At 36.7% G+C, this 24792-nt stretch overlaps 2 long non-coding RNA genes across 2 annotated transcripts; one reads left to right on the top strand and one right to left on the bottom strand.

Moving 5' to 3' along the window:
* Positions 1-9211: 9211 nt before the first annotated feature.
* LOC149680171 (uncharacterized) lies at positions 9212-9824 on the top strand. Its single transcript, XR_016365608.1, has 2 exons — positions 9212-9416; positions 9659-9824. It is a non-coding gene; the product is annotated as an uncharacterized LOC149680171 (long non-coding RNA).
* Positions 9825-20695: 10871 nt separating this feature from the next.
* LOC149680170 (uncharacterized) lies at positions 20696-21352 on the bottom strand. Its single transcript, XR_016365607.1, has 2 exons — positions 21109-21352; positions 20696-21038 (listed from the first exon to the last, which is right to left on the bottom strand). It is a non-coding gene; the product is annotated as an uncharacterized LOC149680170 (long non-coding RNA).
* Positions 21353-24792: the final 3440 nt, after the last annotated feature.

Here is a 24792-nt window from a genome sequence, read left to right as displayed (position 1 = left end):
AATTTCAAGTTCGAGATGGCCATTTTTTGTTGTTTATTCAGTTAATGAAAATCATCTACTCAATATAGGAATTTCAAAATGATTTATATATTTGAAATATATTTAGTATTTCCAGCAGACATTTTAGAAGATGGCGAGTAAACTATCAGTAGCACGTCTTTAATATTCAACTATGAAGTTTAGACGGTCTTCAGCATAATAATTACCAATTTTCATAATTTTTGAACCATATACTGTATCTAAATGACATTGATGGCGGCCATTTTCGAACATAGCGGCCAAACTATCTGATTAATGGCTTCAATATTTTACTATGAGGTTCACACTGCTCTGATCATAATATTTATCAATTTTCACAATTTTCCAACCACATGCGTTCACGGCGGCGATTTTCCAATATAGCGACCAAATTATTGAACACAGACCTGTCAAAGTTTGCCGTGATGTTCATGTGGCTCCAATCATAATGTGTACCATTTTTCATAATTTTGAAGAAAAACGTGGAATACATTGTAGCTGGCATTCCCTGCGGCCATTTTCCAAGATGACGTCGAAAGCTCGCGATCTACAGCAGGGAACTTTTAGTATATTTTATGTTGGGTAGAAAACAACATGTTTCAATTTTCATCTTTATGTTCAAATGTTCTAGGTCAAACCCTAAAAGTTCTGAGCTACTAGTGGCAAAGCGTCAGATCGTCACACTGAAAATCTTCGTTCAAATCTCCATGATTAAGGTGAGTTTACTAAAATCGAATTATAAGTATAATTCTGAATAATCGATAATAATCGAATTTAATTTCCTTGCAGGTGTTGAATTTAGAAGGCCAATTTATAATTCAGCAGTATTAAGGATATATAGCATTGTTAGGTTGAGTTACAAATTGGATGTTATAGCTGGGGTATTTTATTTCGGTTTTTTAGGTTAGGTTGGGTTATGTTAGGTTAGGTTAAGTTCGGTTAGTAATATTTTATAAATCATTTAACAATGTTACGCCTTTTCCAAATATTGATGGGTAGCTTCATTGACTTCTCAAATAATATACATTTACCAAAACATAACTATAGAGGCTTTTTAGACCAAATTACTGCCATAGTTTACCACCAAATTCGGCTACATTTCGGTCGAATGGGATCCTGTCGAATGGGTTTCGGTCGAATTGGCCAGGAGCGTTAAAACTATACCAGATAAAGAAGAGAGGTCTACCTACGAAAACAAGTGAGATTCAAACTAAAAACATTAAAATGTAACCATATGCCCAGCGTCGCTTTGAATCTACTACTACGTAAAGAGTCGTGAGATAACATGCAATGTACAGCCAAATTTTATAAGAAATTTATAATTTTCAGTCGATTTTTTTCAACTCTAATGGTTTCATTAGAGGAACAATAGGGTCGAAAGAAATAGGGCTCTAGAATATATTAAGCATTATCTTCTATGTTGTGAAACAATGTTTTATTATTATATCGAACTATTAAGTTTATTGCGTTTCTTTTTAAAGGGATGGTGAAATAGAAAATAAAGTGCTTTTTTATTGATTCTTCTACTAATTATAAAAGACACATCTGCACAATGAAACATCCAGGAAATAACGCAGAATGATTTTATCGCGAGATCTGATAAAATTTGCGCTCGATGTGACAATCGTGGCACGAGAATTTTGTTAACAAAAAGGCAGGGAGTTACGCGATTGGTCGGAGGTCCTAATTTTAAATTATCCTTAAGATCATTCGCATGTATTTCCTGAATGTTTCACTATGCAGGCTGGTCTTAAAATTACAAGAAGAATCAATTAAAAATCTCTCGATTTTCCTTTTCACCCTCCTTTTAATGGGCTCCTTTGTTCTCATAATTTGCGCTTAAGGACGTGATGTTTTCGAAATTGGATTTTGTTTGCTGAAAAGTAATAATCCAGAATCGACCAAATTGACGAGATGCACTTATAGTTACTTAAATAAATTTACACCAGAAATTATACATTATCAAATCATACAGGCACATTAATAGTGAACTTGATAAAGAAAGAAAACTCGCAAATTGCACCTAAAGATAATGATCAGTCTTGAAAAGCTGTGTTTTAGTAACCATGGAGAAGTAAGATCACCAAAACATTTGACATGAAATTTGACTTGCTACTAAAAGCAAACAGTCATCGTAGTTACTAGCCAATATTAAATCTCAATGCTATATTTACGTACAGCAAGCTTAGATTAAAGAACAATTTAAAGTGAAAAAACGTTGATCACTAGAAACATGTTTTAGTTATTGTACATAAATAAAAACGTGTTTTATTAGATTAAAGAATAATTTAAAGTGAAAAATCTTTATCACTAGAAACATGTTTTAAATATTCTACATAAATAGAAACGTGTTTTAAATATCCCACATAAATAGAAACATGTTTTAAATATTCTACATAAATAGAAACGTGTTTTAAATATCCCACATAAATAGAAACATGTTTTAAATATTCTACATAATTAAAACATGTTTTAAATATTGGTTTTAATTTGATCAATCTATAGCTTATCGAAATGGCCAAATTCATTTGGACATACTTTGCCACTTTCCAAATTTAAATTTCACATTTTTTTATCTTTCAGCTTTTTCAATTAAATTTTGGCGCCAAAATCCTCTCTGTATTATATTTAGTACCTTATCATTCGTACGATGTGAAAGCAAGAAGTTATATCTAGTATCTCAGAGAAAAGGTATAAATTCGCCAGATTTCCAGCTTTATCTCCAGTCCAAACGTAGGTCCGGAGTCAATCCTCGTCTCTAGATTACAACCAGCATCTCATAGGTTCTTGAATACACACGTCAGCGCGACGACGCAAGCGACGAAAATTACAGTCATATTTTCCGACTGAGGAGAGGCGAAATAGCCCGGCGCCTTCTTTTACGTCCCCCCCCTTGTATTTTGAAAGGGGGACTGGGACTATGGCGCGCGAATACGAGGCATCTTATACTTTCTCTCTAAGATACTGATATAACTTCTTGGTGAAAGGTCATACTCCCTAAAACATTTTTATCACTTTTATCGGCAGAAGCTGTATATTCAAGAAACGTGTAATAACGGAAGTTAGTCGACCTATTTATAACCAATTAGACAGATTAAGCTGACACCTCCAAACCGCGTACGAGTACGTGTGCTAAGTTTACACGTACCCGTAGGTTTTATCGTTAAGCTAGTCAGAAGCCATACTGAGACAGAACGCGTAAAAATAGCGGTGAATAGCGCCATCTAGAGGGGAAATCTAGCGGATCTTCTCAATCGTTCGCCGCCATTATTATTTATTCAGTCTTCGATCTACTAAAAAGATGTTTGTTTCGAGAATGAACAATACGTCTAAGTTAATTCTTGATGAGCTTAGCTGTTGGAAATTAGAGATAATAACGGTTGTTATTTATCTATATCCAGATTTAACTACCTGTATTTTTTATGCATCGCGGTCATACTTGAAACCTTTTTTTTATCGCTATGCCTTTAACTAAATAACCGGATAACATTCCGATAACGTCGTCAGTTGTTCAGATAGCAGTGTTCAGTCAGTTGTGTTCCCGGAAATTAATATTTATGTTTTTAAGTAAATTAATAAAGAGTTCGTAACCAGTTAGTCCCAGAGTCGTTCTTGCGTCAAACAACAACAGGTTATGGGCCCAGCACGCTTCCGCTGCGCAAAGGTTTAGAAGTCATACGAAGTTCAACGCCGGGAAGATTATCCTTTAAAGTGCGGAGTCAGACGGAGAATGGCCGTAAATCACCTGGGACGAATCGAGACGTTAACTAAAGATAATTATGATACCTGGAAAATGCAAGTGGAAGCCCTGCTTCAAAAGAACGACCTCTGGGAGTTTCGTAGATGGAACTTCAACGAGGCCAACTCTGGTGCGGGGAACGGAAAGCAACGCCCAGGCGGTTGCTTACTGGGAAATTAATGATCGAAAAGCAAGAGCGGACCTAATCTTGTCGATCAGTCCGTCGGAGTTGAAGCAAGTAAAGAATTGCACAACCTCACGGGAACTATGGCAAAGCTGGAATCCATCTACCAGTCTAGTGGACCTGCCCGGAAAGCCACGCTGCTGAAGAAACAGACCCTCAAGAAAATGAAGGAGGGAGAAGATGTCCGGGACCACGTCAGAGAATTCTTCGATGCAGTAGACAAGTTGGCTGACATGGGAGTGGCTGTAAACAACGACCTACTGGCCATTATGTTGTTATACAGTCTACCAGAATCGTACGAGAACTTCCGGTGCGCAATAGAGTCCAGGGATACGTTACCTGATCCGGAAGCCTTTAAAATAAAGATCCTAGAGGAATCGGACGCCAAGCTATCTAGGGAAGACGAACCCGTGCAGAATGCGATGATGGGCAGTAACCACTTTTCCCGGACAACTGCAGAAAGGGGTAGAGGAAGAGGTTTACGTGGACGAGGAAGCACGACCTTCAAGTTCAAGTGTCATGGATGCAGGAAACCCGGCCACAAGGTAGCCAATTGCTCCGACAGAGACAATGTTTCAGGCATAAGAACCAGAAAGAAAGAAAACGCCCATCATGTACTGGCAGAAAATTTGGCCGACAAAGAATTCGCATTGCACCTGAAGGCTGATCACGATACCTGGTGCCTGGACAGCGGAGCCACTTCACATATGAGTTCCAACAGAGATCGCTTCAATGATAACGAAGAGACCACGAAATCTTTAAACCTGGCCACTGCAGGGTCAACGAAGATACGAGGTGTTGGCGAAGTAAGAGTACCTGCAACGAATGGTAGTGACAATCGAATTCTTCGCCTGGAACGAGCCCTTCATGTCCCGGATTTAAGAACAAATCTCCTATCCATTGCCAAGATGACAGACAAAGGACGTGAGGTCACATTCAAGAAGTCGCAGGCCTGGATTAAAACGGCAACCGGTAAAGTGATTGCAGTTGCTGACAGAGTTGGAGACCTTTATTTCCTGAGAAAGGCTGACGAAATGGTCCATGCAGTGCAAGCGGGAATAAAGCCTAGAAGCAACCTGGGTAACTGGCATTTCCTACTCGGTCACTTGAACGAGAGAAGTTTAAAGGAAATGGCCCGGAAGAATTTGGCTACGGGACTCAACATTGAAAAAGATGGGAGCCTGGGAATCTGCCAAATCTGTATCAAAGGAAAGCAATCGAAGGAGCCGTTCCCGAAAACCAAAGATAGCCGAACCTCACATGTCCTGGAAATAGTACACTCTGATGTATGCGGGCCGATGAGAGTAACGTCGATGAGCGGAGCCAAGTACATCGTCGTTTTCACTGATGATTATTCCCGGTGGAGTGAAGTCAGTTTTTTAAAACACAAGAGCGAAGTGTTGAAAGCCTTCAAAGAATTCTAGCATCGAGCTGAAGTGGAAACCGGGAGAAAAATCAAGACCTTGCAGTCCGACAACGGAACCGAATACTGCAACAATGAATTCGACAGATTCCTGAAAGACTCTGGGTTAAAAAGTAGACACACCGTACCATACACCCCGGAACAGAATGGCATTGCTGAAAGAAAGAACAGAACACTCCTGGACATGGCCCGATGTATGATGATACAAGCGCATTTTCCACCATAATTCTGGGCAGAAGCGATGGCCACGGCTAATTTCATTCAAAACCGTTGTCCTTCCTGGAGCATAAATGGAGAAATACCATTTAGCAGATGGACCGGAAAGAAGCCATCCCTGCAACATTTGAAGATTTCCGGCGACAAAGCTTTGCTGTTGGACGAAAATAAAAGGAAGGGGAAGTTTGCAGCCAGGAGCAAAGAATGCGTTTTCATCGGCTATTCTGAAGTCTCGAAGGCCTATCGACTCTGGATTCCGTCTGAGAAGCAAATTTACCGAAGGCGAAATGTCAAGTTCCAGGGAGAATTTAATAAACAAGGCGGATATGATGATTTCGTCACTCCAGAGGACAACCTGAAATACGGAAGCAAAGCTAAAGGCGAAATCGAAGTCCCGGCCACTACAAACGTTGCAAAACCGCCAGGCAGAGAAGAATTCAAAGAAGTCAAAAAGGAGTTCAAAGATGAAATCCCGGAAGAATCTAATGCCCAGGAAAACGAGGAAGTCTTCGAAGAACCCTCAGAAACCCTCGTTCTGATGAAAGGTCCTGGAAGACCAAAGAAAATAAGAACTGGAGTACCCGGACGACCGAAGAAATCCTTCAACATGATTCCGAGCGTCTCAGAAGAGTCTACTGAAGAGGCTACTGACGAGCAAGAAACCCTGTCCGATGAGTTTGCAAACCTAGCCATCTTATCAGAGCCTTTGTCCATGAAGCAAGCCCTGGCTTCTCCGTACGCAAACGATTGGAGGAAAGCAGTAACGGAAGAGTTCGTTTCGCTTATCAAGTGCGAAACCTGAGACATCGTTGACTGTCCGGAAAACCAGAAGGTCCTTGGAAATCGTCTCGCCTTCCGAACGACGTACTTACCCAGCGGAGAAGTTAAAGAAAATGAAAGCCAGGTTCGTAGCAAAAGGTTTTGCCCAGAGACCAGGGATCGACTACCAAGAGACGTTCGCACCCGTCATTAGATCCAGCTCCATAAGACTGCTTATGGCCCTTGCTGTGGAAATCGGTTTGGAAGTCCACCAAATGGATGTCGGCACGGCCTATCTTAATGGCGAACTCGAGGAGGAAATACATATGGTCGTCCCGGAAGGACTGACAGAATCCCTCGAAGAAATCGTCAAGTCAACCCGGTTCGACAAGTCGATCATTGCCAGAGCAAAGAAATGAACTTGGGACCTGGAAGAAGAGGGACATAAAGTCTGTCGCATCAATAAATCCCTCTACGGCCTAAAGCAATCGGGCCGTCAATGGTACAAGAGGTTACATCAAAGACTTTCGGAGATTGGAATGACACCATTAAAGAGCGACCCCTGCTTATACGTTTTAAGAGTCGCGGAAGATGTTATGATCATTGGAGTCTACGTCGATGATCTGATCCTTGCAAGCAACAACCCGGATTGGATGATTGATGTAAAGCTTGAACTTGGGAGAAAATTCGATATGAAGGACCTGGGGCCAACCCATCACTGTCTTGGAATGGAATTTCACAAAGATCTAAAACAAAATACCGTCCGGATTTCCCAAACGAAATATGCAGAAACGGTCCTGAAACGTTTCAACATGCAAGACTCCAAAGCAATAGCGACTCCAATGGATGCCAACAACAAATTGCAAAATCCAGAACACCCAGTAGCAGAAGACATCAGTCGAATTCCGTATCAATCTCTGGTCGGCTCTCTCATGTACCTGGTAGTGTCATCACGACCGGATATGGCTTATTCAGTCAGCGCATTGAGCCAGTTCAACACAAGTTATGACGAAACTAATTGGATTGCCGGGAAAAGAGTTCTGAGATACCTGAAGGGAACTCTTTATCATGGGTTGCTTTATCGGAAGACCGGATTGCCAATCCAGGGTTTTGTTGACGCAGACTATGGAGGCTGTCCGAAAGATAGAAAGTCATATACTGGATATGTCTTCAAACTAGCTGGCGCTGCAGTATCCTGGGAAGCACAGAAACAGCGAAACGTTGCCTTGTCCAGTACAGAAGCAGAATATATGGCAATGTCCGACGCAACTAAAGAAGCCATATATCTCAAAAGACGTCTCAACGAAGTTGGAGTATCAGTTCAGGCGATCGAGCTGCAGAACGACAACCAGGGTGACCAAAAACTCGTTCAGAATCCTGTTTTCCATGCCAGAACCAAGCACATTGATATCCGGAACCACTTCAATCGAGACACCTACGACCAGGGACATATAGCCTTGCGGTATCTACCAACAGAGGAAATGCCAGCGTACATCTGTACAAAGAGCCTGTTCCGTCCGAAGCACCTCTTCTGCTTTAAAGCCCTGGGACTGGAAATAATTAAATAACCACCTGGATAGAAGATTGAAACCACCGATCTTAAGAGGGACTGTTGGAAATTAGAGATAATAACGGTTGTTTTTTATCTATATCCAGATTGTTTAACTACCTGTGTTTTTTTATGCATCGCGGTCATACTTGTAATCTTTTTTTTTCGCGATGCCTTTAACTATACAGGGTGTATCTGAAATGGACGTAGGAGCGGAAGTATTTGGGTTCCTGGGGCCAATATGAGGCGAAACTGTGGTATGACATTTTGTCGTACGCCAACCCATTTGGAAGTTACTTGAACCTAACACTTGCTAGTTTGCATAAATCACAGCATGTCGACTTCGTCTAAAACAGTAGGAATTAAGTTCAAGATAGGATGATTATTGCAAATTAGTGGTTGCCAGCTAAAACAAAAAACCCTCAGCCATAGAGTTTATAGTCAATTTTTAAAGAGTAGAAAGTTGTACACTTGGTGACTCATAAAGAACATTAATGTAAAACAACATGTTACGATTTAGTGTGTTGAAACAACTGACCTATACTAACGGGAAACTGACAGCGATAAGTAGCGCAGTCTAATAAGGAACACCGACATTTTGCTTCATTCTTCAAACAATCGAAAGGTTGCATTTAGTTTAAAGATTAGGTTAATGTTGCAACTTATCGAAATCGGTATTCGTGAATAAATGTTAGTGGGCGAATGTTTGAGATGGGATGTTGGGCAACGCCTGTTAAGGATTAAATTTTACAAATTAATTTGTAATGGTTCAAAGTGACCAAAAAAGGGAACATTCCTTTCTCCAAAAAAAATTACAGTGAGGGAGTAATGGCGTTTTTTTTGGGGCCTCACCCGAAACTTCACCCGTAACAAATTAGGTACGCTATGCTGAATAGCGTACTTAGGAGTGGGCTTCATGAAACCTAGCATTCCTTCTCTAGGTCACACACCACTAACTTGTTCAAGAAAGGGTTGAAATGCTCGTGATTGGCCTACACTGATCACGAGGTACCACCAGAAGTAATAGCAAAGAAAAATTTTAAGAAGAAATTTTCGTTCTTAACCTCGGAACCGAACGGATGATCGCAAATAAAACTAAAGAAAATTTGAGAAAAAACCAAAAGTGAAGGGTTAACCTAAAACTAAGAAAAAACTTCGCAAATAAATTAATAAACGATTAAACCTTAGTAAATTTGCAGACCTCCCTAAAACTTTAGACTAATGACGTTTGCTAACTGGTAGCAATCTGCCAGCGTTGAGAAGGACAGGAGACCTACGTGCAATGCGAGATGCAATGTAATGTACCCATAAGGAAATGTACGTTCTTACACCTTAGAATTATTCTATGAAATTTGCCAATAAAAACGGTAAAAAAGGTACTTCTTTTAAAGGTTCAAAGTGTTTTAAAGCATGTAAAAATTATTTGCTAATTTAATGGAAACAAGACGTCGCCGGATATGTAGTCTTGTACACAAAATAAAATGAACGCATTTACAACCTTTCGATTGCTTGAAGAATGAAGCAATATGTAGGTGTTCCTTAATAGTTTCCGCTAGTTATCGCTGTCAGTTTCCCGTTAGTATCGGTCAGTTGTTTCAACAAACTAATCGTAACATGTTGTTTTACAACGATGTTCGTTATAAGTCAACAACTGTACAACTTTCTACTCCTTGAAAATTGACTCTATGGCTATGAGGCTTTTTTCTTTTAGCTGGCAACCACTAATTTGCAATAATCATCCTATCTTGAACTTAATTCCTACTGTTTTAGATGAAGTCAACATGCTGTGATTTATGCAAACTAGCAAGTGTTAGGTTCAAGTAACTTCCAAATGGGTTGGCGTACGAAAAAATGTCATACCACAGTTTCGCCTCATATTGGCCCCAGGAACCCAAATACTTCCGCTCCTACGTCCATTTCATATACACCCTGTATATTGGTCCATTGGAAAAGATGCAAAGCAATTAATCAGAATTTGTTTAAAAAAACATCGATTAGAACCTAGATTTGCACTGTATAATGAATATAAAGTATTCTCTGTACGGCAATTATATGCAAAAACCATTTTAATTAATATTTTCAAAGTGAAAAACTATCAATTTATTTAAAAACGAGAAAAACTCCTGGCTAATAGCTGCTTCAATAAATTTTCTATCAAAGTTTCAAGTAGGAGTAATAATCTAACGCGAGGACAGGAGATGCAGCTTCGCGGCAGAATAGACAACATATTTATCTTTGTGGTTTTGAAGAACGCGTCGTCTGCTACTCATTCTGGAGTGAGATATTGAAGAAAAACTTGAAATATGTAAACTTCAAGCACAGACTCAAGCAGTGCAACCGTGTTAGGAGAAATACCTGTCGCATTCCCGGGGAATGCAATAGCTACACATTTTCAAATAAAAATATAAGTTTTCATCGGTTTCCCAAAGAAGAACCCGTTAAAAACTGGATTTTCGGCATGGCGCGACCGATTTTTTTAACCGACGGTGGCGCGAGCAGCTTGCCTCGTGAAGCGCGTGGTCGGGTGCGCTATGCCAGAAATTTGCTATCAAAGTTTCCCCTCTTCTCTCGTGTCGGGGGGGAAACCACGAAGAGAGAAATTTATTGAAAGAGCTATAGCAAAAGGATTTAATGAAATAAACAATTACATAGATAACTAAATATGCAGTTAAATATATAAATTATTGTAATTAATATAACTAATGAAACTACGAAAATTAACTATAATATAACAACGAGTATAAGAAATGTAAAAAAAAATATTAAATCTGAATACAGTCGCTTTAAATGGCGTAGTAAATTATGGATCTTAAAAACATTATGATACTGTTTCTTTGGAGCAAAAATGTAAATTATTTTACGTAAGTCGAAAAAATCTTCTAAAGTGGTTGTACTTGTACTCTGTTGCAGAGTGGTAATATCTAACTAACAACAGAAAATTCATTGCGCGACTTTAAAAGTACTGAAATATTTATTACCTCCCAGGCATTCACAAGATTCGTTCCATTTTTTTAAGTTCATACTTTTCGTTATAAACAGCGTTAGCTTCTGAATATCCGTTTATATCTCGAGCTGAACAAGTTTCTCTCATTCGTCCCATGGAATTTTAAGCCAGCCTTCGAAGCTTAGTCAAAACAAACATGGTTTAATTAGAAATGTATATTGGATGCCAAGGGATACATAAACGAGTCTCTATGCGAGTTACACTAGTCACAATGTAAATGTACAATAACAATGACAAAATACAAAAACTTCTCTTTGAAAATCACTTCTACTTATTTTGTATGTTACGCTCTATCGTGCTTTCAAGTAATGATGATGCTCGTGCGTAAACTAACCTACGCTTAGCAAAGTTTTCGTAAACTAGAAATGTCTGACAATCCCGATTTGAAAAATATTATTTGAAACATTTTTACCTCTCAGAGTGACGATGACGTCACGGAGAGGTATTACACCATGCGTGTGTGTGTGTCTGTCACCGCGTTCGCAGTTGGCAAATCGGAGCAAACTAGTTCGCAGAAAGCAATTTTTGGCTTCTGCTACCATCCTTAAGATTAAGAAGTACGCGGTAAATCGGCTAGGTTAACGAGACACGTCTAGCTTCCCAATGGCACGACTTCAACCAATGGTTCACGCAATTGCTGATTTTTTTATAATTTATTGTTAATCAATCGCTTTATGTACCCTAAATTTACAAAAATTGTTTAAAAGGCATTCGCTTCAATTAAAAAGTCAACAATAGCTATACTTAAAATTATTTCAGGAATAAAGTTTCATAAAACGATTTCCCACAAACTATGGTAAATTAATGAAGATTAAAGTAGTTAATATCAATTAAATGTATTTAATTATTTATCAAAAACCTCTTAATTACGTCTCAACTCGGAGAGGTTTATTTTGTTTTCTCAACTTGTCTTCTTTGCGACATTCCATGAAGACTCTGCTTTATTCTGCTGCCGTTCAATCTCAAGTATCAGATGTCAAACATGTACTTTAAATCGTAGGACAGTCAAGCGTCCCTTTCTGACCCAAATTAATTTTTCTTCGTCAATTTTTACTCTACGACTGACGATGACGTCAAGGAGCGGTATAATACTGGACGTGTCTGTCTGTGTATTAGTCACCGCGTTCCCAGTTGGCTAAAAAATGGAGAAAAATAAAAACTTTGTTCACAAATTCTGGACCGCGTTCGCTGTTCACAGAAATTCGGAAAATATTATACTACAATACGATATCTATCTCACTTACACTCCACTTACTAACTAGCCATTGCATGGGCAAGCTATCCTCCAATTTTTTCACCTAATATTTATAATTTATCCTACATACACATCAATCTGTACCTATTAACTTGATTCGGCATTACGATTCTTTTCGTAGTTTTGTAGCTATAAAGCTCTGTTTCATTTCTATAATTCAAGAACATCTTTTGATATTAATATTTCCAATGCGGTGTTTACGTTTTAATTTAGATTTACTACATTTTTATGTAATCTAAATGTAGACTTAAACAAAGCTAGATGCAATGAAAATTAATGATTTATTGTAATCCTTCCATGGCTGTTATATTGGTTCGGATTAGATTTAGAATTGAAGGCGCACCCTCAGGCCCAAACTAGAAATGGCTTTGTTTCGTCCTATCTTTAGTGAAGCCTAAAGGTTCCAGAGTGAAACGAAAGTTAAATTCACAACTAAATAATAATACTATGTCCTCAATAAAACCATAGAGTATATACGGTAGAGGAGCAGACAATATTACTCGAAGTTATATTGAGACAAAGTTAACCACGTATCATTCAAGAAACCGCGTGCCGGAAGCAGTTTCAAAAAAATGTAAAGAGAAATGAATTCAACATCTGTTAAAGGTTCAATTGTATATTCTCTATGATAGAACCACGTGATAGAACCAAGAGTCGTGGCCGCAATTAGATTGCCGCTGGTAAGCTACCATTTTTTGTTGCACGTTCCCTTTTGAGCGTTTAGAGATAATTTATCTTTAATATTAAGAAACGTTAACAATCATGACGAATTACTAAGAATATTGTTGAGGAGTAACGAGAGGGTAGTGTTTATAGACCAATTGATTTTAGTTTTGAGAAATTCAAGTGGGTATATAGCCCTTGTCTCGTCTCGGAGAGATTCATTTTTGTTTTCCAACTTATTTTTATTATAATAAAGCTTGACATTTATATCATTCAGAATACATACGTTATTAGCAATCAACTGAAAAGGAAAAGCAAGCCCTAAAAAACGTTAATTGCTTTATATCGATCGTTTTAGTCAAGTAACTTATGACTCTTTGTTTAAATTAAAATTATCACAGAGTTTGCTCCCTATAAAAGCGTCATATGTGTGGGGGTTACATTACGTGGCCCTTTTCTTCTGTCAATCTCGTCCCCGTTTTTACCTCTCTGAGTGACGATGACGTCACGGAGAGGTATTAAACTGGATGTGTCCGTGCATTGCGTCTGTCACTGCGTTCGCACTTCGAAGTTGGCTTCTAATCCCATCGTTAGGATTAATTGCTGGTTTTCTTATCATTTATTGTGAATCAATCGCCTTATATACCCTAAATTTACAGAAATTTTAATATAATTTTTAAATTTTACGTATGTCAGTATTTTTTTCTCTAATGCGTGAGATGATAAGCTGTTTTCTAACAAGTAGTTCCAAGACTAATCTTACGAGATCTTTGGTACAATTAAAGGTCAGTGACGATTTTAATCGTTTCTTTTGGCTTGGGTACAATTCAATGCAATACTAAATCTATGACTTAAATGAAATTAAACTTACTTTAAACTACGCCTAAATCTGCGATTTGATTATGTAAATGCATTATAAATAAATTAAGTTGTAAACTCTGAGTTCAAATATTATTATATAAAAAAGACTCGGTTTACCCAAGCCTAAAAAACAAAACGATTAGAGTTTTTCCAGTTGACTGAAGCGCGGGTATTATTTTTTTTCTATTGAACTTTCTACTCTTTAGAATTTAATTCAATCTCCTGATTTACTAGTAATGGATTTATTTCCTATATATTGATTGAAATAAATAATTACTTACCTCAGATTTTTCAACAATCCCATTTTCCTAAAACATTTTATCATGAAATCTATTTTTTTCTAAGGAGAACGTGTTTTAATTTTCAAATAATATAGTAATTAAATACATGTTACAAGCGGTCTATACTATTTAAGTATTCGAATACAAAAGAGGGACTTTTATCATCTTTTTACCTCTCTGAGTGACGTATGTCACGGAGAGGTTCTGTAACGATCGTGTGTGTCTGTTTTTCTGTCTGTCTGTGTGTGTGTGTCTGTTGTTACACCCACGTGGCCGCGTTCGCAGTTTCCAAATCGGAGCAAACGTGTTCGCCATTTCCGAACTGCATTCGCAGTCACGGAAATGGCTCCTCTACTTGAGTTATAAGCTCAGCTAGCTAATTGGACCAAGTCATCTTGCGACTTAGTGTCACTTATCTAACGCCTTTACAATGCATAGAGGGGTGGTGGCTAGCCCCTATGCCACAGCTAACCGACAGCGCCCTATACTAACACCATCTTCTGGTCTTTGCCCATCCCACACGGATACCAGTCTGTACTTACTGGCTTCTAAACACCACCATCTACTGGTCTTCCGTCTATTCCACATAGACACCAATCTGTCTCGTTGGCTTCTAACTCCATCTTCGGGTTGAAGACATTCACGGGGAGCAGCTAGGGTTACATGAAACGTCTAGCTTCCCAAAGGTGGGTTGGCCACCAAAGGTTTTCGCAATTGCGGTTATTCTTACTTTTAACTGTGGTTCGACAGCTTTATATACTACCTAATTGTGTAGGGCGAAACAAAGGGCGTATGTTGCACTTAAAACGTCTATATTAGCGAAGATTCAAATGATAATAGAATTAACGTTTCCTTAAATGATTTAACTAGAATAGCAATACATAATTGACGATTAAAATAATAAATATCAATAATATTTTTCAAATTATTTAAGAAAAACCTGTGTTAACTAAAACCATACAGAGCTGTGCTAATTAATTAGTTAGCTAATTGAATTTCTAATTAATTAGCAACATTTACTAATTGAAAATGGTAATTGAATTTTAATTACCTTAGTGCTAATTGAGAAGTAATTCTAATTAATTAGTATGAATCGGAAAGGTAATTATCTAATTAAAATTTAATTAGATTTAGGATTAACTAATTAGCCAATTGGATTTTCAATTAGTCTTTTACGCCAATTTGTTGTAAAAAAATCGAGGAATTAACTCTTGATTCATCTATTTGAATATGAAAACGGCCTTATTATATCAATGAGGAAAGCTTAGTGCAACTCTAAATTTTTCAGCTCCTCAAATATGAGAGAATACTAGTACTAGTAGAAAATTTCGTAGTTCGCAACTGCCCCATTTCGAAATTTCAACTGTTTTACCTACTCGAATTAATAGCAGTGCGCATGTATTTACTACTCAGTAGTCCATTATAGGAACTGTGGCAAGAAAATGAAGAAATGAGAAAAATTTTAACATGACGGAAGGTTCGAGGCTTGTCTCATTTTTCGAGAATAATTCATGGCTTCCGTACTCGTTTTTCAATGGCATTAAAACATTAAACTTTGCATTACCAAAGTACTAAATCCATGGGCACTTTTAAACTTTTATGTTTACTTATGGTTTCTTTTTTACCTTAATTAGAAAATGGTAATTCTAATTAATTAGTTTGATAAATAAATGTCTAATTTCTAATTGAATTGAATTAGTTTCTATGTCCAATTGCTAATTGGCTAATTAATTAGTTCATAAATATTTCCCCAATTGCTAATTGGCTAGTTAATTAGTTCATTAATATTTCCCTAATTGCTAATTCTAATTCAATTAGTTGTCAGCTAATTAGCACAGCTCTGAAACCATATAGTCAAAGTTTATATAGGACAAGTAATGAAGGCTGCGAATAAAGTCGATACACTGTTTATATTTCAGAGTTAATAAAGAGAGAGTAGTTAATACGTGATGAGTTCGGTACACTGTAAATATCACAGTTAATAAAGAGAGAGTAGTTAATACGTGATGAGTTTGGTATACTGTAAATATCACAGTTAATAAAGAGAGAGTAGTTAATACGTGATGAGTTTGGTATACTGTAAATATCACAGTTAATAACGAGCGAGTAACAGTAAAACGTTAGATTTTTGTATTAAAAACCATGGAAACTCTATCTAGGGTTAATATAGGAGGAGAAATATTGCCTCAAGCAGCTTGCGGTACATACTGAAGTCAGTATAGGAAAATTAATTAATATCTTATTTCGTTAGATAGAAATTGTCAATATTAGCATAGTGTCAAATGATATCGAAGTAACGTTTCTTTAAACAATTTAACTAGAAAGGCAAAATATATTTGACGGTAAAAATAATTAATATCAATAATATTTATTAAATTATTTAAGAAAAGCCTGGGTTTATCTAAATTTTAATTGTCAATGTTAGTATAGGACGAGTAATGATGATTGGTATGAAGTCGATAGACTGTACACATTTCATAGTTTATATAGAGCGAGTAGTATAGTTTATAAGAGCGGAGTAGAGATGTTGTTTTCGGATAAATGACAAATGCAGTTTGTGGTGTATACTTTTGTTAAAACAACAACCAAAATGGGACGCATTGGATTTCTCTCAGTTCGGTCTTACTTGTTTATTTGTTAACTTTTTGTTAGGTCTTGTATTTTTGGTCTGATAGTTTCACCTTATGTTTTGATGCAATCACATTTCCCGCCACTGTAAAATTATTGTTAACAGTAACGCCATCTATGCCAAAGAATATATATTTCTGGGCTATTGTGTGGAGAGATCTTTTGAAAGCGCGGCCATGTTTAATATGACAGCTGTTATGAGGAGCACAACATCCAGTCCATATGGGGAGGGTGCTTAAAACCGTATTTTCTTATTTTTCTAACCCAAATCCAAATCGACAATTGAATCTTTTGCCGAACATTTACCCACCCCATATGTACGTCACTTCCGCTTTCATTGCGTATTTTTATTTCAGCATAAATTACACTACGATAAATTAATTATCTACGGTATATTATGTACCATAAATTTATTTAAAATTAGAATTTTACTCATTATAAAACTAAGCTTATCCTAAAGGTTTTGAACCGTTTAATTGAAATTGGCCAATATCGTAAATTAACCGATGTTAGTAACAATTTATTTAAAATCAATGAAACTAAAACAACAAACAATTATCTACAGGAAAAGATATAAAGCTATTATTTAATTTTAATATATCATGTTAAATTTAAAAGAAGATAAAATTTATTATTTTCTGACACAAAAATTTCCAGCTTTTTTGCTTAACTCGCGAAATTTTTTCAACTCTAAAATAGAAATTTTAAAGTTTTCTGATATTAAAGGAGAAATATTAATTTTATTCGTGTTAATCTAGGTTTGGTTAGGCAGGCTTTAGTTTGGATAATTTCTTAACACGTTTAAGAATTTTCTTAACACGTTTAAGAATTTTCTTAACACCTTTAAGAATTTTCTTAACACGTTTAAGAATTTTCTTAACACGTTTAAGAATTTTCTTAACACCTTTAAGAATTTTCTTAAAACCTTTAAGAATATACTTGTCATTGGTGAAATAGGAGTTCTTGCTACTCTATTATAAAACATGTTTTCTTTCATTGTCGTAAACACATTTTTGGGGTGTCTTCCTGTAGCTGGGGGTATACGGAGGGATATTGTCCAGGGCATTTTGACCCTGATAAAACGGCATTATGTCCTGCATTCGCTGGTGCCATGTATCCGTAACCATCTTTCTTAAAATTACCTTGTTGGTTTTTCTAGACATTAGTTTGAATCAAAGTACAGAGGCTACTATTTGTAGCTTCAATCCTTATAACACGACAGCAGATACCCTCCCTAGTGAACAAATATGGGATTAATGTTTTAGATTAAAGACCAATTTTAACCAGAAATACTTCGAAGAAAATTAAAGTCTTTTAGTAGAGGAAGTTTAATGTATGTTGATGTTTACAGTGCTCTGAGCATACTGCATTAAGAGGATTTTAAAAATTTTCTTCGCTTTTGTTAAAGAATTAATGAAGTTGTTCCTACTGTACAAATCTTTCTCAGTTTGGCACGATTATCTCTTTTTATAATAGTACAGAAATGAACCAAACAAGTAGGTAGTAAATGGCGTTTCTAACTCAGTGGTATTCAATGGCATCGACGCCATTTTTTTTTACCACCTACTAACACTAGTGCTTAGCCGTTAGGCCTTGAGCACCAGGAAGAATTGAGCGGGAGACCCTACGCGGCCCAGCACTGACGAGGGCCGCTAGGTCGTATGTGTATAAGCAGGGAAGGAATGAGGTTTACTTGGGAGGTGACGGAAGGTGAAATTGGGGTAAGTCACCTCCGGCGGACACGGGACAGCCGGCACCTATAGGGTAGGATCGCCGACATGTGTCGTATTCCCTCAAACTTTGCCGCCCAGAAGCTTGGCTTACAGGAGTGCACCACACTCCCGGCCTATCGACGCCATTTTTTTCTCGGTGGTATTATTTTCTGGGCGCCATTTTGTTTTTCTCTGACGTCATCTTTTATCGAAAATTGCTGGCGGAAAGTTTAAAAATATTAAGCCTTGTCGGACTTCAATCAGATAAGCAAGGTCAAAGTAAATTGTGATATTCAAAATCCCTGGCTTGCTGATAAGCAAGCAATCAAAGATTAGGATGTCATATCACTGTTAATATTAATAAAATCTGTCATTGTAGACAAAGACTGGAAAGTGTAAAAGATAAGGTTTGAAAATGAACTGCCTGAAGTACAGATATTAAAATTTTCACTTTTGAAGACATCATTATAAAACATCAATTATTTTAAAAAATTCTTATCTTACTTTTTTTCGTTAGTCTAGCTTAATTACCGGTCGTCGGTAATCTAGCTTAATTACCGGTCGTCGGTAATCTAGCTTAATTACCGGTCGTCGGTAATCTAGCTCAATTACCGGTCGTCGGTAATCTAGCTTAATTACCGGTCGTCGGTAATCTAGCTCAATTACCGGTCGTCGGTAATCTAGCTTAATTACCGGTCGTCGGTAATCTAGCTTAATTACCGGTCGTCGGTAATCTAGCTTAATTACCGGTCGTCGGTAATCTAGCTTAATTACCGGTCGTCGGTAATCTAGCTTAATTACCGGTCGTCGGTAATCTAGCTTAATTACCGATCGTCGGTAATCTAGCTTAATTACCGATCGTCGGTAATCTAGCTTAATTACCGATCGTCGGTAATCTAGCTTAATTACCGATCGTCGGTAATCTAGCTTAATTACCGGTCGTCGGTAATCTAGCTTAATTACCGGTCGTCGGTAATCTAGCTTAATTACCGGTCGTCGGTAATCTAGCTTAATTACCGGTCGTCGGTAATCTAGCTTAATTACCGGTCGTCGGTAATCTAGCTTAATTACCGGTCGTCGGTAATCTAGCTTAATTACCGGTCGTCGGTAATCTAGCTTAATTACCGGTCGTCGGTAATCTAGCTTAATTACCGGTCGTCGGTAATCTAGCTTAATTACCGGTCGTCGTTAATCTAGCTTAATTACCGGTCGTCGTTAATCTAGCTTAATTACCGGTCGTCGTTAATCTAGCTTAATTACCGGTCGTCGTTAATCTAGCTTAATTACCGGTCGTCGGTAATCTAGCTTAATTACCGGTCGTCGTTAATCTAGCTTAATTACCGGTCGTCGGTAATCTAGCTTAATTACCGGTCGTCGGTATTACCAGTCGTCGGTAATCTAGCTTAATTACCATTCGTCGGTAATGTAGCTTAATTACCGGTCGTCGGTAATCTAGCTTAATTACCGGTCGTCGTTAATCTAGCTTGATTACCGGTCGTCGGTAATCTAGCTTAATTACCGGTCGTCGTTAATCTAGCTTAATTACCGGTCGTCGGTAATCTAGCTTAATTACCGGTCGTCGGTATTACCAGTCGTCGGTAATCTAGCTTAATTACCATTCGTCTGTAATGTAGCTTAATTACCGATTGTCGGTAATCTAGCTTAATTACCATTCGTCGGTAATGTAGCTTAATTACCATTTGTCGGTAATCTAGCTTAATTACCAGTCGTCGGTAATCTAGCTTAATTACCAGTCGTCCGTAATCTAGCTTAATTACCAGTCGTCCGTAATCTAGCCTAATTACCAGTCGTCCGTAATCTAGCTTAATTACCAGTCGTCGGTAATCTGGTTTAATTACCAGTCGTCGGTAATCTGGTTTAATTACCATTCGTCGGTAATCTGAATTAATTACCAGTCGTCGGTAATCTAGTTTAATTACCCTTAATTGGTAATCTAGATTAATTACCCTTAATTGGTAATCTAGATTAATTACCCTTAATTGGTAATCTAGATTAATTACCCTTAATTGGTAATCTAGATTTATTACCCTTAATTGGTAATCTAGATTAATTACCCTTAATTGGTAATCTAGATTAATTACCCTTAATTGGTAATCTAGATTAATTACCCTTAATTGGTAATCTAGATTAATTACCCTCAATTGGTAATCTAGATTAATTACCCTTAATTGGTAATCTAGATTAATTACCCATAATTGATAATCTAGATTAGTAACCCTTAATTGGTAATTTAATTAGTAACCCTTAATTCGTAATTTAATTAGTAACCATTAATTCGTAATTTAATTAGTAACCATTAATTCGTAATCTAGTTTAATAACCTCTAATTTGTAGTCTAGTTTAATTAACTCTAATTGATAATTTATTTTAAGAACGTTTAATTGGTAAACTACTTTAATTATTTAAATTCGTAATCTAGTTTATTTATCTTTAATTGGGAGTCTAGTTTAATTATCTTTTATTGGTAATCCAGAATAATTAGCAGGGAAAAGTTAAAATGTCCATTAAGCTAGTTTGAATTTGACTATATCCGCGACAATTTAGACCCGTGTGTTTTGATGGCGTCGCTGTAGCGGCCGCGTCAACGTCACTGCAGCAATATTAAAGCCGTCTTATCTCACTATCGATAGGCCATTCCAACCAAAAGGCATTAAGAAGAAACAATCGGATTATTATGAGGCAACTATACGTTAAAAAAGGCCAATATTGGCTGCGCTGATATTTCCTAATAAAACAGTGTATCCATCTAAATATCGCAGATTGGGGTAGTTTTTAAAATTTAAAATTAAACATACTTAAAATTAATTTTTCTCAAAAACCTTAAAAATGGTCCTAGAAAAAGGTTTAAATTTTGATATCAAACCGTTCCCAAACGTAACAAACGAATATTTCATGTCAAAAAGGTGGCCACAAAATGGCTAAATTTGAAAAAAACTCCATGTTATTTCTATGGGAAAATTTAACTTTTTCACCAAAAGGGCTGATTAATTTTATGGAAATGAAAACCACCCTTAGCAACTTTATTTTTTATACAATAAACTAATGGGTGGTGGAAATTTTAACCACATATTGAGGGCCCGAATTGTAGTTCTGTGGAATTTTTTCAAAGCAGTTAATACGATACAAAAGCAGTTAATACGATACAAAAAAAGTTATAACCAATCAAAAAACCATCCTTATACATTAAAGTCGGTATGAGGTCTTATCTAAGAGAGCTATCGCTCTCCTAGAATATATTAGAAATTGAACGTCTTATATCCTACGATATTTTGGGAATGGTGACAGACGGCATACGTTCGGATTCAAACCTTAATATTAATTAATGCATTAATAATAATTTTATTGACTTAACAGGTTGCAACACACGCTAACTTAAATAATTGTCGAAGAAAATAATTAATATTAATTACGTTTATTAAAATATTCTAGAAAAACTGGAAATTCAAAACACTTTCTTCAAAACTTTGACGCGAAATTTGAAATTGTTAAGCCTTTGCGTGGGTAATTTAAATCTCGGATATAAAACCTACTCTAACCAAACCTAGCCTACCCTATTCTTAGCCTATCGCACTGCGAATACTCTCTTTAAATCTCTACACTTAAACCCAAAGTTGTTATTTTCAAATCTCACGCCGAAGCAGAAATGTGATGCGATAGGAATTTCTGTTTTCTGTCCAAACTGTTTGATTAGGACTTTAGTCGAACTCGGGATGAAGCCAATTAACTATTATATTTTTTAAATAAACCACATATTCTAAATTAAGCAAAATTTAAGTGTGCCTTTCTCGATTCCGAAACGAAGCATAAGAATAATTAAAACTTGGTAAACACTGTTATAAGCGGAATATTAAGCCTCGGATCTTTGATGAAAATGTCGTTAAATGACTAAAAAGTGGTTAAATATGTCACTAAAGGACTAAAAAGTGATTTAAAAATTTCATTAACTGACAAAAAAGTGGTTGAAAGTGATGTTAAATGACTAAATCGTGCTTGAAAGTGTTGCTAAATGAATAAAACGTTATGAAAGGGTTGAGAAAAAGATGGTTGAATGTGTTTGTAAATGACTAAAAAGTGGTTGAAAGTGCCGTTAAATGACTTCAATATTAATAAAAATGTCGTTAAATGACTTCAATATTAATAAAAATGTCGTTAAATGACTAAACATGATAGAAAATGTCGTTAAATGACTAAACATGATAGAAAATGACGTTAAATTACTGAAAAGTGCTTAAAAGTGCTCATAAATGACTAAAAAGAGTTTGAAAGTGTTGATAAATGACTAAAACGTGGTTGAAAGTGTTGATAAATGACTAAAACGTGGTTGAAAGTGTTGATAAATGACTAAAACGTGGTTGAAAGTGTTGATAAATGACTAAAAATCGGATGAAAGTGTTGATAAATGACTAAAAAAGAGGTTGAAAGTGTTGATAAATAACTAAAAAAGAGGTTGAAAGTGTTGATAAATGACTAAAAAAGAGGTTGAAAGTGTTGATAAATGACTAAAAAGAGGTTGAAAGTGTTCATAAATGACTAAAAAGAGGTTGAAAGTGTTCATAAATGACTAAAAAGAGGTTGAAAGTGTTCATAAATGACTAAAAAGAGGTTGAAAGTGTTGATAAATGACTAAAAAGAGGTTGAAAGTGATGTGTTAATCTCTACGCCTACTCTAAATCACGAAGGTGACTTTCCAAGTCTGGCGCCGTATGTTTCCTATTTGCATAATGATTTTCTCAGTATGTTTAGTATTCTTGGCCGGAAATTTGAATTTTCTAAGCCTTGTACAGTTTCGTTTTCTCTATAGGTCCTATATTTCCCGAGTCTTAAAAATAAGTCGTCAGACCAGTTTAACCCTTTCGATAAGTTATCACTCTCTTGAATATTAAAGACGTTAAAAAATAAACTAGCCCACCTTGTTTTTTATAAGCACGAGCGGAATTCACGAGACATCCAACGATTGTCAAGGTTTGATGGCATACATAAATAATAGCCTATTCAGATCTCGCGCTCTCATAGAACACACGAGGTTGGCATCAACCCTTTGGACGATAGTTATTACTTGCGATAACTCGCTTAAAAAGTTCAGTGTTTGAAATAAAAACGTAAAAAATAGAGGCTAGATTATTCAGCAAAATAAAAATTGAGAATATTACCCGATTTAGAAGTTTAGGCAGGGATAGATTGAATTTTAGAAGTAGGAATGAAGAACAGAGTAATCTGGGCGCGCGCCAAAGTCCTGGACCTCCTTCCTTGGGACGGCGGGTATGAAAGAAGAGGCGGGTCATAGCGACAGAGGTAAAAAGGAATTACCTATTTTTCACCATCCCCGTCAACAACATCACAAGAACGTAGTTTAAGTGTGGCAATAAGATAATTTAATCTTTTCTTTACGTGTTTGAGGGAGGGGTTTTCTACGGGGCTGTTAGTTGGACTGAAGTAAATACTAAACGTTCTCCATTCCTACTTCTAAAATTAAATCTATCCCTGGTTTAGATATGAAGAAAAAATAAAAAATTAGAAAAGATTTCGATACCTCAGAAAAATTAATGCTAAAGTATAAAGCGCTATCTACGTTAATCAAGACCTGTGCGCGGTAGTTGGACGACTTTTAAGAAACGCAACATCTTATTTTCTATCTATTTTACCGCGAGATGGCATAACGAGCTGGACCAAAACGTGCCCGAAAATCAACATTTCAAATTCAAGTCCAGCTAACAGCGCTCTCGGTGAGAGAATTCGGAAACTTCAATTGCCAAACGAAACATAAAAATCGGCACCGTGCACAGGCCTTGATTAACGTAGGCAACGTATAAATTACCAGAATAGGTAAAGTGAAGTCATTAAGTCAAAAAACGGTTGGGATTGAAAGACATTCAGTTGATTGAATTTAATTAACCGTTTTTTTAGGCTAAAGCCAAATAGGGTGACTTGTTACTAATCAGAGTTATTCTTTGAAGTTACGAACGGGAACTATGGTTTTGATTTTTCAGTCGGTCGGGACACTTAAAAACTTTTGCTCTCCCATATTAAAATCAACGGAGTAAGAGAAAAGAACGATTACATGACTTCAGCTTGAGCTAGGTATACTTTTCTTTCTGTACACATGTGCGAATCTATCTGTGAAGGGTGGATTTAGCCATGGTACCTAGTGAGGCTAGTGTAGGCTATGAGCTTCATTTGGTTAGAAAGTTTGTTCACAACTTAATTTTTCCTCGAATCGTAACGGTGATAGTTATGTATTGCCTACTTCTCGAAGAAGAACTTTAAGGCCCCTAATTCATGCGGGGCCCTGGGCTTTAGCCCATATAACTCATGCCTTAGGATGGCACTGCCCATTATCGGTTCGTATTTACGCTTAATTTGCATTCTAAAGCATTGATTTAATCTGTGTTGGTTAGAAATTGCACGTATACCGTTGTAACTCTCTTCCTCATCTAGTTTAATCACAGAAACTTCATTTTAATGCCCTGGAAAACATACTG

Source organism: Phalangium opilio, unplaced genomic scaffold, assembly GCF_054372755.1.
Source record: "Phalangium opilio isolate 3A_F unplaced genomic scaffold, DU_Popi_V2 ptg000039l_2, whole genome shotgun sequence".
NCBI lineage: Eukaryota > Metazoa > Arthropoda > Arachnida > Opiliones > Phalangiidae > Phalangium > Phalangium opilio.
This window is presented reverse-complemented; position numbering and strand designations above follow the sequence as displayed.